Below are 17532 nucleotides of genomic sequence, written 5' to 3' on the forward strand. Positions count from 1 at the left end.
TTATTAAACAAACACCTGTTTAGCACTTACATATGCCAAGCACTGTTCTAACCATTTTTATAAATAATTACTCATTTAGCCTTCATAAAAAGCCTGTGAGGTAGGAAATATTACTATCCCCATTTAACCATTAAGGAAACTGAGGCACAGCGAAACCATTCAGCTTGCCAGAAGTCCCACAACCAGTGAGTGGCAGAGGCAAGATTGACACTCAGGGGTCTGACTGCACAGCACGTGCTTGTCGCCACCACACTGCTCCAAGTGCCGCCAACAAGTGCAGAGTGCTTCGGGAGTGTTTAGAAGGGGAGCGAGCCCAGGCAGGGAAACTGGCTGGGAAGACGTGACCTTTGAACTGAAGTCTCAGGTTGGCCTGTGTGAGCTAGTGACGGGGGTGTGGGGGTGAAAAGGCCATTAGGGAACCTCCTGTCAAGTGCAGTGCCCTCCCCAAGCACAGCTGATGGTGAAAATCCTTCCCATGGAAGACTCTCTCTTCCTCTCTTTCTCTCTCCTCTTACTCTGTTTCTGAATGTGCACTTTTAGAGATAGGACACTAACTGGAACTGATGGTCCTATAAAAAAAAACCTGGGCCATTCAAAATACATCCTCACGCTTTGTCTTCCACATTTAAGAAGATCAACCCACCCTCCTTAATTTTTATGTCAGGAGTTCGGTGGTGCAAATGAAGTTTCCAATCATGAGAATTTAGATTAGCTGTCAAATCGTGTCTCGGAAGAATGGTACGTTCATTTGAATCTGGGAGCCTAAGGAGAGGACTATTTCCAGGCCGTGTGGGTCTCAAAGTATTGCATTTAGGTCTTCACTCTGGGCATGTCCGCAGATCCACATGCTTGCCCCGGGCCTCAACGAAAGACTTCTTGGTGATGGGGATGCTCATTCAGCGGTGAATCACACACAGGAACACACACTGACAGTCCCCGCTCAGTACGTGCTCAATAGTTGTTTATAAATGAACTTCTGTTTAAGTAGACTCATGGTAAGGTGCTGTGACTTGCTTCTTTATTGCTGCATCCATATCTGAAACCCCCAGAACACATGTAAATCATACACTATGTCCTTTTTTTTTGCCCCCTTTTCTCCCCATATTATTATCATATATATCATCTCTCTGCTTCCAAAATTGGCAAGGAATAAAAATATGCTAAATCACGTCATGACTGAAATTCTAAACATACTTTTTCCAAAGTCTGAGACTTCAAAGCCTCGAGCCCTTCAACCCAGGTATCAAGTGCCCTCAAGGATTGGCACCAGTTAGTGGAACTCATTGGAATTCATTTCATACTTGAATATGTCAACTCCACTTCTGTCTGAAGTTTGCTGGGAAAACTCGGAATTCCAGTGCCATTGCTGGGGACATATTAATTCTGACCTGATTCCAAGCTTTTATGTTTCAGAGACTGACTCTGAATTTTCTTGATTTAGAACAGAAGAGAGGATGGTGACTGTGTGTGCCTTATGCACATCTGTGCCTTTATGTGGGGTTGGGAAGGAAGATGGAAAGAAAGAGATAAAAGGGGCTGACCTCTTTATTGGAAGGAAGAGCAAATTGCCCGTTTGAGGTTCTTCTCTTGTTTCATCAATGAAGACAGAATGATCTGCTGACTCTAGGACATGTTTGATGTTTGCATAAAACACCTTAGAGAGAAGTAGAACAGGCAAGATACCCTGACAGTGGTGGCCCCAAAAGTGATCCCCAAGAGGGTGCTCTTGCCCCCCACGCTGCTGCAGAGTCTCCATCATCCATCAGTTCCCCCACCCCTCACCACAGTGCACACACAAACGAAGAGAGAAAGATGGGCTTGCTGGAAAACCTCTCTTTCCAGAAAAGTCCCCTAAACCTTCCAACCAAACCATCATCTTTTAAGCCTGAAAGGAATTTCATGGTTCTCTTAAAATCCAGAAAGAACAGATATGTCAGGTATGGGCCTTTAAGTAGAGAGAAAATGAATAAATGCCCCCATTACTTAATATTCACTCTCTAGAATTCATTCATCCTGGCCCCAGGCACTGTGAGTGAAATGGGGACTTACCTTATCCAACAAGCAGAATATTTATTGAGTGCCAGCCATGTCCCATGTACTGCCCTGGCAGCTGGTAGTGATGTAACCTAAGGGTTAGGGGCAGGTACTCTGGCCTTGAGTCTGGAGAAAAGATTTAACCTTTCTGATTCTCAATTTCTTCATCTGTAAAATGAGGGTGACAATACCGGGTTGTCATGAGCACATGAAGAGCTTAGAACACTGCCTGGCATACAGAAAGTGGTTAATCAGCCCCAACTTTGGTATTTCTAGGTGCTCAAAGGGGCCTAATTCACCTCATGAAGATCATATGACTCCCAACATTAGAAAGGAATAGGCAATTTCTCAGCCACTCCGGGCAGGCTCTCCCCTGCCTCCTTAAGGGGTTGAAGCTGCAAAGAATGCTGTAGCTCTTCCCTTAATGTTATGCCCAAGCCTGTGCCAATTGAAGGCCATCGGCAGATTAGGTAAAGAGGTGCCACCACTAATCCCTTGGGCTGGCCAAGGTGGGTGGCCATTCGGGTGCAGCCCTACTGGGATTTTTTTTTCAGGCTCCTGAATTGAAATGAGATGACCAAACTTTCTTTTACCAACTACATGCTACGGCCCACAACCTCAATTCTCTTTTAGACCAAGATCGACATTAAACAGAAAATAAATTTCAGCTTCAATAAAGGAAAGGGCTAAGAATAGAACCGCTGGTTGTTCCTGAGATGGCATATGAAAAATTTAGATTGCCGGGCTTCTTTTTTTTCCACTTGGCCTATTTTCTTTTACTGAGGGATGTGAAAACAGCACCTTCCATTACTGACGTGCCTTCCAAGAGCTCTATTTCTGCTCTACTTGCTGCCGCCTGCTCACTCATTCTGATAGCCCAACTGTCTATAAAACTTCTTACATCAGAGAGTGAAAAAAAATTTGACTGCTGGTCTGGAGGGCAGAATAGGGAGAGAGGTGTTGGCATTATAGCCAACTCTTGTGGTTTACCCAGTTTATCAGCTTTTGCTGTGTAACAAATGGCCCCAAAACTCAGTGGCTTCAAACAACAACCACTTAGCACAGGAGTCTACCAGTCAGCCATTGGGGCTGTGTTCAGCTGGGTGGTGGTTCTGGTCCTGGGTGAGCTCACTCTATGGTTAGTTGCTGGGTCAGCTGGAAGCTGGTTTGTCTAACATGGCCTCAGCTAAGACAGTTTTGTCCCACATAGTCTATCTTGTGACCCACAAGGTTCGCCTGGTGGTGCCATGGATGGAGGTGACAGGGAGAAATAGAAAACTGTAGCCGTTTTTGCAATCTCCCAAACTTCAATCTTTGAGGCCTTAGAGGGTTCCTGATTGGATTGCGTAGGAATGAACAAACTCGGGCATGTATGCCTGGGAGTCAACAAAAGATGAGGCTTTAAAGTTGAGGACACCGGTTGCAGGCAGACTAGGGAAACCCACAAAACCTTCTGTAGGAAATCCCAGTACTTCATCTAATTCAATTGTTAGCATTTTCCCTCCTTTTATGGTGTTTCCACATAAAAGAGTTTGTGTTAATTGCAGAAAAACAGTAAGATAAAGAGAAGTATAAAAAGGAAAGAAAATGATCAGCCATGATCTCATGACCCAGGAGCAATAATTATATATAATTATAATATGACATTTATGGTATAACATTGACTTTGTTTCTATCGATATTTAAATATCCAAAATATCATTTGTTGAGCTCTATGAGTCAGGTCTTTAGCTAAAGCTTTATTTGTATTAACTCATTTAATCTTCATAGAAATCCTATTTTTGAGATGAGGAAAATGAGGCACAGAGAGGCCAACTTCCTTGCCTGAAATCACACAGCAAGTGAGAAGCAGTGCCAGAATTTGAAGCAGTGTAGCCTTGCTCCTCAGACTATTCTTGACCTTCAGAATCTACTGCACGTTCTCATATCCAGTGCTACTCAAACTTCAGTACACAAAAAAATCACCTGAAGAGCAGTTAAAAAAAAACCTGAACATATTATGATTCAGTTGGTCTGGGTTAGGGCCAAAGAATTAGCATTTTAGTAGACTTCCAGGTGATGCAGCTATTCACCACAGCACTAAGGTACAGGCTATTAATTCCACCTCACAGACGGAAAAACAGAAGCTCAGAGAGGTGCAGGCAATCAGCCATGGGCATACAGCTGGTCAACTTTACGTTAGGGCTGTTGGGGATTGAATCATGCCCCCTACAGAAAGGATGCTCACATCTTAATCCAAGAGCCTGTGGATGTCAGCCCGTTTGTCAATAGTGTCTTTGAATATGTTAAGGTGAATTGGAGTGTGGATTCGTTTGTGAATGGGACCTTGGAAGGTCCTGTTTAGGTGTGGCCAAACTGAAGCAGGGTGGGCCTTAATACATATAACTCGAGGCCTTATCAAGAGGGAAATTCAGACTATTGAGCAGGAAAACCCAGAAGCCAGAAGCCAAGAGGAGACAGAGGTGGCTCTGAGACAAGCCCTGCCATCACCAGAGTGCTACCCGACCTGGGAGAAAGCATGGCCGGCGCCTTGGTTTCGGACTTCCAGCCTTCAAAACGGTGAGGCAAATATGCTTGCTGTCTAAGCCACTGGGCAACATTTGTCACAGCAGCTTTGGCAAACTAAGACATATCCCTTTTACAAGTTGCATGTCATGGAAAGCAGTGGACACGGGCAACTCTAACCTCATTTTGTGGCCCTGCCTTTCTTCAGGTGAGGATATTGTGCTCTAGGAGACAGTTCGGGTCTTAGATGTAGCCTCGCTGAGAGCCACGCATTGCCGTGACTTGCATCAATTGCAATTCATTCCTTCGTTCTTCCTTCTCTTTGGTGAAGAGCTCTTCCTGTGAAGCTGTGGGATGGGCAGTGTTAGGATTCTGCCCTCGGCAGCCTCCACGCACTGACATTTAAGTGACTGGAGGAGCAGCAGTCCTCAAGAGAGTGGGCTGAGCAAGGGAAAAATGCACAAGGACGCTGCCCTTTGAAGATGCAGAAAGGAACCTCTTCCAAAGGCCCCTGTGCTATTTTTAAATAGCACAGAGCCTTCTCCTATTTTACCAGGTTTCTTACAAGGGAAAAAAAAAAGTGTCTTTGTGATCTCCAAGCTTTCATGATGCTCTGCCTGGATGATTTAGCTTTTGTGGCCACCTAGGACCAGCCTGTAGCTATGGCCATGGCCCAGCAGCTTTGGCATCAGAGGGAACCTGATAGAAATACCAATTCATAAGCCCCACCCTATACCTACTGAACTAAAATCTAGGGTTGGAATCTGTGTTTTAACAAGCTTCCCAGGTGATTTCCTGCAGCTAAGTTCTTAGAAGCCCTGATCTACTGAGAACCCTTCAAAACCAGTTTTTAATTTTTACTTCCCAAGGAGGACAGCTGACTCTGCAGAAAGTTTCATGTCTTCATTTCTCAACCTCTGCTTTTCAAACTTTAGGAAGCATCGGGATCATCGATGGAGAGCTCGTTAAAACAAAGTGGCCATGGTGGCTGCTGGGGCTAGGGAGTGGGAGGAAGAGATGAGATGTGGGGTTGTTTTCAGGACTTGGAGTTGTACTAGGTGGTGCTGCAGGGACAGTTTCCAGACATTGTATGTCCTCCCATGGCCCACTGGGTGGACTGTGGGAGAGTGTGGGCTATGATGTGGACCATTGACCATGAGGTACAGCGGTGCTCAGAGATGTATTCACCAAATGCAGTGAATGTCTCATGATGATGGAGGAGGTTGTTGTTATGGGGGGAGGAGTGGTGTGAGGGGGGTGGAGGGTATATGGGGACCTCATATTTTTTGAATATTAAAAAAATAAAGACAAAACAAAAACCAAAAAAAAAACAAAAACATAAATTCTGGGCCACCCCCTCAGAGATTTGAATTTAGCACGTCAGGGTAGGTTTATAAGTTTGTATTTCTAGCAAGTTCCTTGGCCATGCTGATGTGGCCAGTTGTGGACCACAGTTTGACAGTGGCCTATTGGGGAGGTCCTTCAAGGAAAAAAATTGGCTTGAGACTTTAAGACCTTTCAAGATCTCCAATTCTAAAATTCCAAACAAAGTTATATTTTTTAAATTAGGAACTCTCTTCAGAAAGCCACTTCTTTTTTAAAAAAATTTATCTTTTGACCAACATCCACAAACTTTTTTTGGAATAGTGCTGGTTCTGGCTATCTGGGGCTTTTCTGAAATAGCTGGGCTGACTGAGTCAAAATTAAGAGTATTTATAAGAGTAGTAAAGCTTCATCATCTTACATTAAGGGAGACTTTGATCACCTGCCATCAGCACTGCTTGGGGCTTCATTTTCTGGATACATTAGTCAGACCCTCAAAAGTGACACCCAAATGGCTGAGAGTAGTCTCCAACTCTTCTGGAGAGGAAACGTGAAGTATTGCTCCCAAATTTACCTCTACTCCTAAGTCCTCATTGCCTCCATGTTCTATGAAACTGAAGCGTTCATGTGTGTCATTTCTTAAATTACTTATTAGACTCGCCAGTAGATATTAATATGCTCAACTTTTTGAGAATGTGTTATCCTAAGTGGTCCAAGGAAGCTTCCTGGACTGATTCAGAAACATTTATGTGAGCGCCTCCTGAGATGTGAGAGCCCAGCATCGTGTCAGGTAAAGAATGTCCTGAAGAAGTGGGAGATAGAATCCTTGTCCTCAGAAATCTTTACTTGATGCTTTCTAGGTGCTAGGTACTGAAGCCAAAAGGGTGCCCTTGGAGGACCTACCCCATGTCCTGGGGATAGAGGGTACACAACGAGCCAGCGGAGCACGAGGTGAGAAACCCTAGCTCAGACCCAGGAGTGCCCCTGAGACCAGGGAGGCTTGACCCGGGCTGCTGGCCCCCCAGGAGATGTCAGTGGCTGAGTTTTGAAGGCCTGGTGGAAGCCAGCCAGGTAAAGAAGGCAGGGCACGGTTGAGGGGTAATATTAAGGCAAATGGAAGAAAGATTTGGAGGATTACAGGAAAGTAAGTAGGTAAGCAGTTTTCATCAGGTTTGCTCCCCAGGGAGCAATGAGTAATAAGCATGAGAGCTGATCTCTTGGAAAACGTTCAGCAAATTTGCCACTACCCCCCAAAAAATACATGAATCTGTTTGAAGGAGCTGTGTTTGCATTTGTGATTAAAGTAGACTAACCTTTTCTGGGTGGCTTTTCTTTTTCCCTTTGGTTATTCATGAAATCTTTCATTTTCATCACGGCCCTGGATGTTCTAGCTAAAGGAACTTCAGGCTTAGAAAAGCATATTTGCCTATCCTGCATCCCTTCTAGAAATTGAATTTATGGAAATTTTAGGTATTTGTGCATCTACAAAACAGGAAATCCCAAGTCTGCAGGAAAAAGGAGAACAGGTACCTGGAGAGATTCAGAAGGCAAATTCTCTGTGCACAGTTTGCCAGGTCACTCTACTAGTACAAGCTTGCTCTTTTACATGGCTGCCATGACTTTCTAGAACCATCTAGAGCGCTAGCAGCCATAGGTGGACAGGACAAGATATGCCTTGATTTGCTCTCTGGAAGGGCCTGGAGACATTTTATACATCTGCACAGACCAAGATACATGCATGCAAACTCGGTAGCAGCCAAGTGTCTTTTCCAAAGGTTTAAAACATGACTCTTGTGTGAACACAGAGTATGAATCAAAGACTTATTTACTTTATTAGCAAGCAAACTAAGAGACTTGTTCACAGAGCATTTCAGGAACAATGGTTTATATCATCAGTCAGGAAGGAATGTTAAAATAATTTTTTTCAGTTAGACACCAAACTGATTAATGTCCCACAGGGAAGACAACTATAACCCTTGCAATTATCTTTTCTACCAGACAGAAATCATTTGCATCTCTACTGGGCAGAAGTCATTTGCTCAATCTTCTATAAAGTAACATCTAACTTGACAGTCTGATCTCTCATTAGGTGCAAATGGTAAAAACTATTTTTTTTAACTATAAAGTCTCAGATTCTCCCTGTGAAAAGTGGAGATAATGATGGACCCCTCTGCCAATGGCCTGTTATTAAGATTAAATGAAACACTGCATGTGCTTAGCAAGCACCTGAAACGTACAAAGAGCCTAGAAAATGTTAACTGCCCCTAGTGATTGTTTCTAAGCAAGAACGTGGTTGTGGGGCCAGAGTGAGGCAAGATGTCCGATAGAAAGACCTAGACCAACAACGAGGCTCTGAGGACGCGGACGCTTGTGTGACCTTGACCAAGACACGTCCCTTTGTTTATCTCTGATTCCTCAACTGTCAGTGAGATGAGGGCCAGAGAGGTTTCTAGCTTTTAGAGTAGCATTCACTCACCAGGCCTTGGGCCACATCCTGATGGAACTCTGGCTTCTTCACATCCAGACTCTATTCATAAGCATTTAGGGATGTTTATCCACAGAACTGTAGCTCAGTGGTGCGTGGTGAGGACGCTGGATTCAGCCTGTCTAGGCTTAAATCCCAGGCCTGGCACTTGCTAACTGGGTCACTCTAGGCCATTCACTGTCCCCTCTGTGCCGTGGTTTCCTTTCTGTGAAATGGAGATCACAGAGCATCCACCTGGCAGGGAGTTGTTGGGATGTTTATGTGGTCTGAGCAGTGCAGGGCAGGCACCAAGGGCTTCGCACAGCTCCCCTTAGCACAGGGGCCTTTGATGAGGGGCTGAGCAGCCAACAGCTCCAGCGATTGGGCAAGGCCAAGGAGTACTGAAGGACTGCTCAGAGGGATGAAAGGGGAACATTTCTATATGCCAGACAATTCCCCTTTGGGGGGGCATCATTCAGGAAGAATCCCCAAGCTGTGTTTGGGGTATTTAAACAAGTTGCATATACAGCTGGATGGCACAGAAGCCTTCTGTGATCTGCTTGCCATGCTCTGGGACCAGACACCTGCGGAGGGGCCGGCCAGGCGTTCTCCAGGGTGACTCGGCCAGGCCTTCCAGCCTGCTGCCTGGCAGGCTTCCCCGAGCAGGATGTGCCCTCGTGCCCCCACAGAGCCTGCAGATGGCTTCCACCTGCCTCGGGAAGATGGCTCTTTCCTAGTTCTAGCCCAGAGCTGCAAGAGAATTTCTCTCCAGGGGTTCCTAAAGCGGGCACTGGTGCCCCTGGAGATCCCTGTGGGCCCCTTTTACCTGCCCGTCGCTCATCTTCTGCACGATTTGCTGCTAAAGGCAGCCAGTGACTTTACCCATACAGAGACTGCCTCCCCCATAAAGGCTGGGGAGGGTTTCTACCCCCCCACCTGTGGCTTTAGCCAATGATTGACTAGTGTGGGTGCGTAGAAGCCCAGCTCCCAAGCCTGGAGGTGGGTGCACTCAGGGGTGCAACTAGCCCTGCAGGCTAAGCTGAGGCCAAAGCCCCGACTCCACCCACCCCACATTGCTTAGCTTCTCCCCCTTTCTTGACCTACTTCCTCTATTCCCTTCCTGGTCTGCCCAGGCATTCCCTTAATCAACCCCGTGCACACAGATTGCAGGCTCAGGGTTGGCTTCTGGGAGAAGGCGGCCCAGCACACCCTCCGCTCCCCGCACTCCCAGTCCCTCCTCTGGTAGGGAAGAGCCTCTCGGCCAAGAGCCTGTGAAACCCCAAAGAGCCATCCTGTACTGAGGTCCCTGGAAAGCCGAGGATTTGTATACTTGCTTGTGCACACTTTGGCGCTGGAGGAGAAACCAGAGAGGAAGCCCCGGGCTTGCTGCAGATGGAGATGACCACTGTTCTCAATCCTGCGGGGAAGTAGCCCGGGGCCCGCGAGGCCGGGCGTGGCAGTGGCCACACCCCCGGGGTCTGGAGCCTCGGGAACTCCCCCAAACCAGACGCAGCCCCCTTTTGAGACCAGCCATCTCAGAGCAAGATGTCCTCGCTTCCTTCTCCAGCTCAGCCGCAGCAGGCGGTCAGCACCTGCTCTCCACGTGGTTTGCAGAAGTCCCCAAGCCCTCTGCCCACGAGGTCTAGTCCAAAGTGCTTTTTAAATACACTTGCTTAATGATCGCAAATGCCAAACTGAGTAACTGAAGTAGTAGTTAGGGCCGCATCAGTTACTTATCTTACACAGATGGAGATTCGGGTAAATCTGATTTTACTAATCTGTCTTCCATTCCCACTGACTTCCACAATCACTTCAGAGACACTTTATCATCATTTGGAGCAATTCTGCCATCAGCTGGAACTCCTGACACTTTGGCTGGACATTTTTCAGTTTTTGTTCCCACTCTTTGCGTCAAATACTTAATGATCTGTAAAACGTTAGAATATAAGTTAGGGGCTTTGCTGTTTAAAGCAACCCTGCAGTGAATTCATTTCTAGAGCAAATAATTTTTCTGTGAGTCTCTTAATGTAACCACTTGATAGACTAGGGTATAACAGGTTTATTTGGAGTGGGATTGTGTTTGTAGGTCCTGGTTGCTTCAAGGAGGTACATAGCAGAACGGTTATCTAAGGGGAAAAAAAAGTATCTGCATCAAACATAAAAATGATAGTGTCCAGGGATAATGCTCTATGTTGTCTAATATGTTACCAGATTAATCCACGAAATAGCAATGAGCTTGGCATTTTTGGTTCTTACCTCCTCTGCGCGTCAGCTGCTTCCTGGGAGTGTGCCCAGGTGGGAAATGTCTTCCAAGCACAATGAATCATGTTAACACTGAGGAGCAGATGGTGTTGCTTCTGGTATGGCAAACCTTTCCCAAAAGCAGTGGGAGAGTACAATGAGACCCAACCAAGTGTCATCTCTGTGCCCACCCTGTGGAAGGGCGGTGCTCAGGAGCCACGTTAAATGAGATGCTCTAGCTGGTTAGCCCATCCCAATTCCCACTGCTGCAAAGAACTCACTTTCGGGTGGGAACCTGGGCTTATGGCATAAACACCATAAATGCGCCTTGCCTTTCTTCATGGAGTCAGGGAATTCACACATTGCCTGATCTAATGTCCCATCTCATCAGTGAATCTTGTCCTCCACATGCCACCCACCAACGAGCCAACCTTTGCTTGAATACCACAAGGCGTGGGGAACTTACTTCTTGTAAGCCCTAGCCCAGACATTGGACATACCTCTTAGAAAGTTCTTTATTGGGCCCAACTCTGCTTTCCTGTAACTTCCTCCCAATGATGAGTTTTGCTCCTTGGAGTTGGTTGCAAATTGTCTTCTGCCAATTTGATAATTCATGGTGATCATTTTAGTAGATTTCTGCAGCCACTTGTGGGTAGAGTATGTTAACTTTATAGGTTTTCCCTATGATGTAAGTATTGTGTTACTTAGGAATTCCTCCCTCCATTCAAATATATTTATTAAAGAGCAGGCACAATGCTAGTTGAACAATCTACTCTGTGAATACAGTGAAGTCCCATCTTTCTATTTCTTTTGGGTGCTCTCACAAGCACCTTGCATGAAAGGATTCCTCTGTCTTTCTGCATTGACTACACTGTTAGCTGTGGGTTTTTTATATTCACTTTATCATATTGAGAATGTTTCCTTCTATTCCTATCTTTCAGAGTGTTTTCATCAAGAAAAGGTGCTGTATTTTGTCAAATGCCTTTACTGTATCAATTGAAATAATCGTGTGATCATTTTTTTCATTAATGAGACCTTGCCTATATCATTTAACTAAACTGTGTTGATCTTTCTGAACACTAGAGGAATAACTGAGTTAGTAGTTGGAATTAGATGAGATAAAAGTGCCTGAAAAGAACTTTTTAGGGGTAATGTTTTTCCGTAACTCGTTGAGCTGCCTTTTTTGTTCTTTTATTTTTGTGAATTTTAAATAAAGTTGCTAAAAAAAAGGATGACCATTGAAGATGCAGTGATGTTCTCGTGGCAGGAATCTGGGACCCTCGTACTCAGATCACGTGACAGTGTGACCCTGAACTAGCAGTCTGAGTCACCTGGAAACTTCTTAGACATGCAAATTATTACGCCCCACCCTAGAACCACGTAGTGAGTCAGCAACCTGTCTTTTAACAAACCCTCCAGGTGAGAGTCAGTGGGCAGGAGGGTCCCCTACCGGTGGCTGAACCAAGAACAGAATTTAAGCCAGAGGCACCCCTCCTGGCTCGCTTTCTACAGCTCCTGACCCAGCCGCGGTGTTAGCTTCTAGCTAACGCACATCTCTTTAACACTCATCTCACCAATGAAAAAGCATCCCGGCATCCTTTATGCTAATTAGCAAAACGTGCAGTCCATTAGTAGATCACAGTTGAAGCGAGTAGAAGCAATAGCTTCAGGAATGTTGGCTTCTGATCAGAATCTTTCAAACGCTAAGTATCCAGTCCAAAAGTCCTGATGGGGGCATCCAAAATGATTACCAAACCTCTCTAGGGTACCGATTGCAACCAACACTTGTCCATGCCAAAGAATTGCAAGTTACCTCACAAAGAATTTAGAAAACATCTATTACCTATTCCTCGCCATGGTAACTATTGAGTCTTTGTCTTTTCTTTTCTCCCACCTGAGCATCCTCCTAACTTCAATCATCCTTAGTATAATGTGATTGAAAGCTCTCACTACCCCGTTCTCCTCCCGCGGCTTTGAGTTAACCACAAATTAAAGAGTAGGGCCATTTGATGGGAATCCCTTGTTCTGTGGCTTCCCTCATCCCACGTGTGCATGGCCCTAGGTATGCACGGTGCCCGGTGGCTTCCCTCATCCCAGGTGTATGTGTGCAGGTGTGCACGGTTCGCTTAGCTGCTCTGTGTTCTGGTCAAATGCAGAGCCCTTCTTTGCCAAGCTTCATGTGCCCTGCCTTGCTCTCCATACGTGGATCAGACATGTGGCAACGTAGACTAGAATGAGGAGTGCTGACCGTACCCCACATCTGTAAGCGAAGAACCCCTGAGTGTGGCACACACACCACTGATGGTTCACCAAATTGGCTTAGGAGGATGGAAGGTCAAGGTTGTTTTTTAATTTTAAAGTTGTGAAGCAGCGAGATAGGGAATCAATAGACATATCTGGAACTGGCAGGAAAACGGAAGCAATTAAACACATGTTCTTCGGTACCCCCACGATGCTGCTGGAAGAGCCAGCGAGATTCTCCCAGTCGGAATGAGATGTCCCCCGCAAGCCAGGAGAAGCCCCAGGTGTTCTCCAGGGACCTTATTACTGAGCCCTCCCGGGGGATTGATGGGTGGGGTGATCAATCAAACAGCAAACAGCTGGCACTCCTCCCCTGCCACTGGCAAACGAGCGAAGAATTAATGGTTTAAAAGGCGAGCGGGAATGCAAACTGGCCCTGACCCGGTGCCTGTCCTGCCCTCCGCGCCCTGCCCTCACCTTTCTTCCCCCGCCATGATGACCAGACAAGTGAAACCTGGGCATTTATCATCCACAATGGGGAGTCTGTGAATCAGCTGCTTTATCACTCTTCAGCCCCTTCCTCTCTACCTAGGATCCATGGTCTGTTATCTTCTCCCATGTCTCTTCTCACCATTCCTTAATAAATTACTGGCCTAACTACCCGGGTTGCTCTTGAAATTCATTTCTCATAGCTTAGCCAAGAACCTAGAAAAACTGTTTTTCTGTACATTAAGAAAATAATTTGCACTTAAATTGCTGACTTTATAGATTTTAGTACTTGGAATGAGGCCAAATTTGAAATGTGTATCCTTTAAGATCAGTTTTTTCAAGAGTATCAGTTATGCCTTAGTGGTGAAACAGGAACAAGAAGCTCAAGGCTTTAGAAGCCCTGTCCACCAGGATAACTGGTTCAGGATTCGGGGTCCCGGCCGGGGATAACTTCACCACCAGGATTGTTCCTAGTAAAACCGCAAGCAAGTTAATCATTTACCTGCCACGCTGTTCATCGTGTCTCCAGAAGGAAGTTGAAAATAGCAGGAAATGCCCAAACTCAGATTAACACAGCAACACAGACATCACCTTTCAGGGAGGCTCCGGGGCTCTTTTTAGGGCCTCGGAGAACCCTCCACACCAAAGCTGACAGCCCCCAGGAAAGAGCTCAGCCAGTAGCAACTAGAGTTTTAGTTTTACTAATGGAGGGATGATATAACATATAAAAATAGCGATCACCTCAAATTAACAGTAGGAAAAAAAGCACAAGTCACATGGGCCTTTGTTATGTTATTTTTAAAAAATTCACTCTGAAACCATGTCCAGTGAGCACAGGCAAGTCTCTCTTTCCTCCCAAGTTTGCTGATGTTTTGCCATTTCAAGGATTCCTTAGAAGAGCCCTCGACTGGGGGTGAAGAGAAGGTTCCAGATCCCTGCAGTTTCAGTCCCACTCCAGCAGGAGTCCCTTCCTGCCCAGAGGATGGTGGTTCAATGACCCTCAAGTTCTAGCCCTTCTGTGATGGTTTGCACGTGGTGCCTTCAAGACCAGTTAAGTCCAGCCAGGACGCGTCTTGTTCTTTGGCCACCACACGGCTGGGAGAATAGAGAAATTTTGCTCTATTTTTTTTCCTTTTCCCTGATGCAAGGATATGTTGATTCCTTTAAGAATTTGGTTTATAGTTATACATATATATATATATATATAGCTCAAAAACAAATGGAGTATGGCAGCATTATTCACAATAGCCAAAAGGTGGAAACAACCCAAGTGCCCATCAACAAATGAATGGATGGACAAAATGTCCCTATATACAATGGAATACTCACCCATGGAGAAAGCGTGTAATCATATCCTTACAGAATGGAAGACATGAATTAAGACCCCGAAGACTGATGACTAGGTCTTCCCTGGTGTGCACACATGGAATACTATTTGGCCATAAGAAAGAACAAAGTTCTGAGACATGCTGTAACATGGAAGAACCTTGAAGACATTATGCTCAGTAAAATAAGCAAGACACATCAGGACAAACACTGCCTGATGTCGCTTAAAGTAGAAGTCTTGAAATAACAAATTTACAGAGACAGAACGTAGATTCAAGGTTCCTGGGGAGGAGGGAAAGGTGGAGAGCATGTTTTTTTAAAAAGTTTGCTAAAAAAATGGAAGTTGCATTAGGTAGGGTTCCTCAGAAGCAGACCCTTAGGCAAGGATTCATGTGCAAATGGTTTATTAAGGATGTGCTCCCCGGAAAAACCAGAAGGGATTGGAGGACAGTGAAATGGAGGAAACCAAAGCTGAGAAGAACTTCAGGCAAGGTCCAGCTTTGGCCTGATCCTGAGCAGTGCTTTGGGGTATATGTTGTGCCTTAGAGTTTGCCTCACCTTAGGACAGGGGTTCTTAACCCTTTGTGTTCCACGGACCCCTCTGCCAGTCAGGTGAAAACCACAGACCCCTTACTAAGTCCACACTATACTGTGTGTTGTAGTTTTTAAAAATTTATTTCTTCCCCTCCTTGCTATCTGCTCTCTGTGTCCATTTGCTGTCTGCTCTCTTTGTCTGATGGTCTTCTCTTTAGGAGGCACTGGGAATCAAACCTGGAATCTCCCATGTGAGAGGGAGGCATGCAATCGCTTGAGCCACCTCTGCTCCCTGCCTTGTTGCATTTCTCATTGTGTTCCTCTTTGTGTCTCCTTGTTGCATCAGCTCGCCGTGCCAGCCTGTCGCGACAGCTCGCTGTCTTGCTCGTCTTCTCCAGGAGGCACAGGAAACTGAACCTGGGACCTCCCATGTGGTAGGCGGGCACCCAGATGCTTGAACCACATCTGCTTCCCAATACTATTTTTAAGAAATAGATCTCACCCACACCAGCACTTCCCCACAAGAATCATGTTTTTTGAATTTCAATTCAAGCTTACAAGCCCCTGGGTAAGAAGCCCTGCCTCAAGGCAAAGAGCTGGGCTTTTGTACATTGCACCCGCTGGTCCTTACTCCCAAGCACTGGCAGCTCTCAGGGGCCCTGGCACAGCAGCCTGAATCTGGCCTTACGGGGTCCCGGGGGTGAGCCCGGGTGGGGGTGCAGAAAGCCCGCTATGCCTGCACAGAGCCAGGGAGGAGGGCATCCGCACTGACGGGGGCAACCCCCCGGTGAGCCTGAACGAGAGCAGCATGCCTCTGACCGCCGGGCTGGCCAGGTCACCACATAACGAGTTTTCATTTTGGTGAGAATGGGAGTCTCTCTGCCTGATCACAGGATTCTGTCTGTTCACACACTCCTGAGCGGAGTCGTTTTATTTAGGGTGTCATGAGAGTCGCTTATGAGTGTGGCCAAATGTTAGTCCCACAAGGATGGGGCCCGCACCCCAGGAACCAAGACATGGACCTGGGAGTACAAGCCTCTTCCTCAGTCCTCCTGCTGGGCAAGCTGGAGGAGCAGCTAGAAAGCAAAAGGTTTCTTGCTAGAGCGCCTGGAGTCATCGCTTAGAGGCCACTGCTCCACCCCAGCTGCTTTCTGGATGCTTCTGCCCCAGCAGCAGCAGTTAGTAAATATTGGTTAAGTGACGAACCAATTACTGTGGTTTGCTGTGACATATGATCAGGGTAAATGAGACGGGGCTGCGTTCTGCCCTCCTTCCCCCCTGGTCAGTGAGTACTCAGCACTTCAGCTCCCAAGGAAACAATTAGGAACTGCTGCAAAATGCAAACCCCGCTCTAAGTACCCATTTGGACTCGTTTGCAAAACAGACAAAGGAAACACGGGTGAAAACGGGGATTTCGGCATAATCAGTGCTGGTTGTGGCTGGCTGCCCCATCACAATTAAGAGATGCCAACGCTGGTGGCGTTTAGATGCCAGACCACCCCCGACCCAGGACCCTAAGAAAGAAGCCCAGCTGAAGGCGCTGGGCAGCACCAGCCCGGGAAAGGGGCGCCTCGGGGAGCCAGCGTGCCCTTCTCAGGAGATCCCGGAGCGTGGCTTGATCTGCTTCTATCCCGATACGCAGACTCAGAGTCCCGTTGAGGGTGGGAGGGTGCTCTGGAAAATAAGCCGAGCTTCAGGGAAGTGGGTTTCTCATGGTGCCCAGTGGCTCTCAGAGGAAGTGAGGGAGAAGGTGAGACTTCTGTGCGCCTTTTTAAACATCTGTCACTGAGAAGGTGTGGAAGCCGAATTCAGCTGTAAGGAAGGCATTCGCGGTGCTTTTCTCGGCAGATATGGAAAAGAACACCTCAGCTCAGGACGGCTCCTGGAATGCTGGGAGCCGCATGCAGTGTTTCCAGATGGTTTTGTTTAGGGGCTACCAGTTTCCCGCGAGATCCTGCACAGCCATCCAGCCCTAAGCACACATGGACATCTCACTCTGGGGAACATAAGAAAGACCCGAGGCTGTTCTGAAAATTCAAACTCCAGCCCTGCTTCCAGAGAGCTGCCTCAGCAGGTGGCATGGGGAGGAATCTGCATTTTAACAGGCGACTCCAGAGGTTTGGGGGCAAGGAGACTCAGGCCCCTTAGGTGGGCCTGCTTCCGCTCGCCTGCTGCGTGGCCCTCACCTGCTGCGTGGCGCTCACGTGCTGTGTGGCCCTCACCTGCTGCGTGGCCCTCACCTGCTGCGTGGCGCTCACGTGCTGCGTGGCCCTCACCTGCTGCGTGGCGCTCACGTGCTGCGTGGCGCTCACGTGCTGCGTGGCGCTCACGTGCTGCGTGGCCCTCACCTGCTGCGTGGCCCTCACCTGCTGCGT

General features: G+C 46.9%; 1 protein-coding gene and 1 long non-coding RNA gene across 5 annotated transcripts in view; one reads left to right on the top strand and one right to left on the bottom strand.

The window, feature by feature from the left end:
- The window catches only part of SNAP25 (synaptosome associated protein 25), an 85616-nt gene that overhangs the window by 25315 nt on the left and 42769 nt on the right, over nucleotides 1–17532 (top strand). The window lies entirely within an intron of this gene.
- On the bottom strand, nucleotides 10097–12316 carry LOC131275892 (uncharacterized). Its single transcript, XR_009183362.2, has 3 exons — nucleotides 12142–12316; nucleotides 11068–11248; nucleotides 10097–10253 (listed from the first exon to the last, which is right to left on the bottom strand). It is a non-coding gene; the product is annotated as an uncharacterized lncRNA (long non-coding RNA).

Source organism: Dasypus novemcinctus, chromosome 24 (assembly GCF_030445035.2).
Source record: "Dasypus novemcinctus isolate mDasNov1 chromosome 24, mDasNov1.1.hap2, whole genome shotgun sequence".
Classification (NCBI taxonomy): domain Eukaryota; kingdom Metazoa; phylum Chordata; class Mammalia; order Cingulata; family Dasypodidae; genus Dasypus; species Dasypus novemcinctus.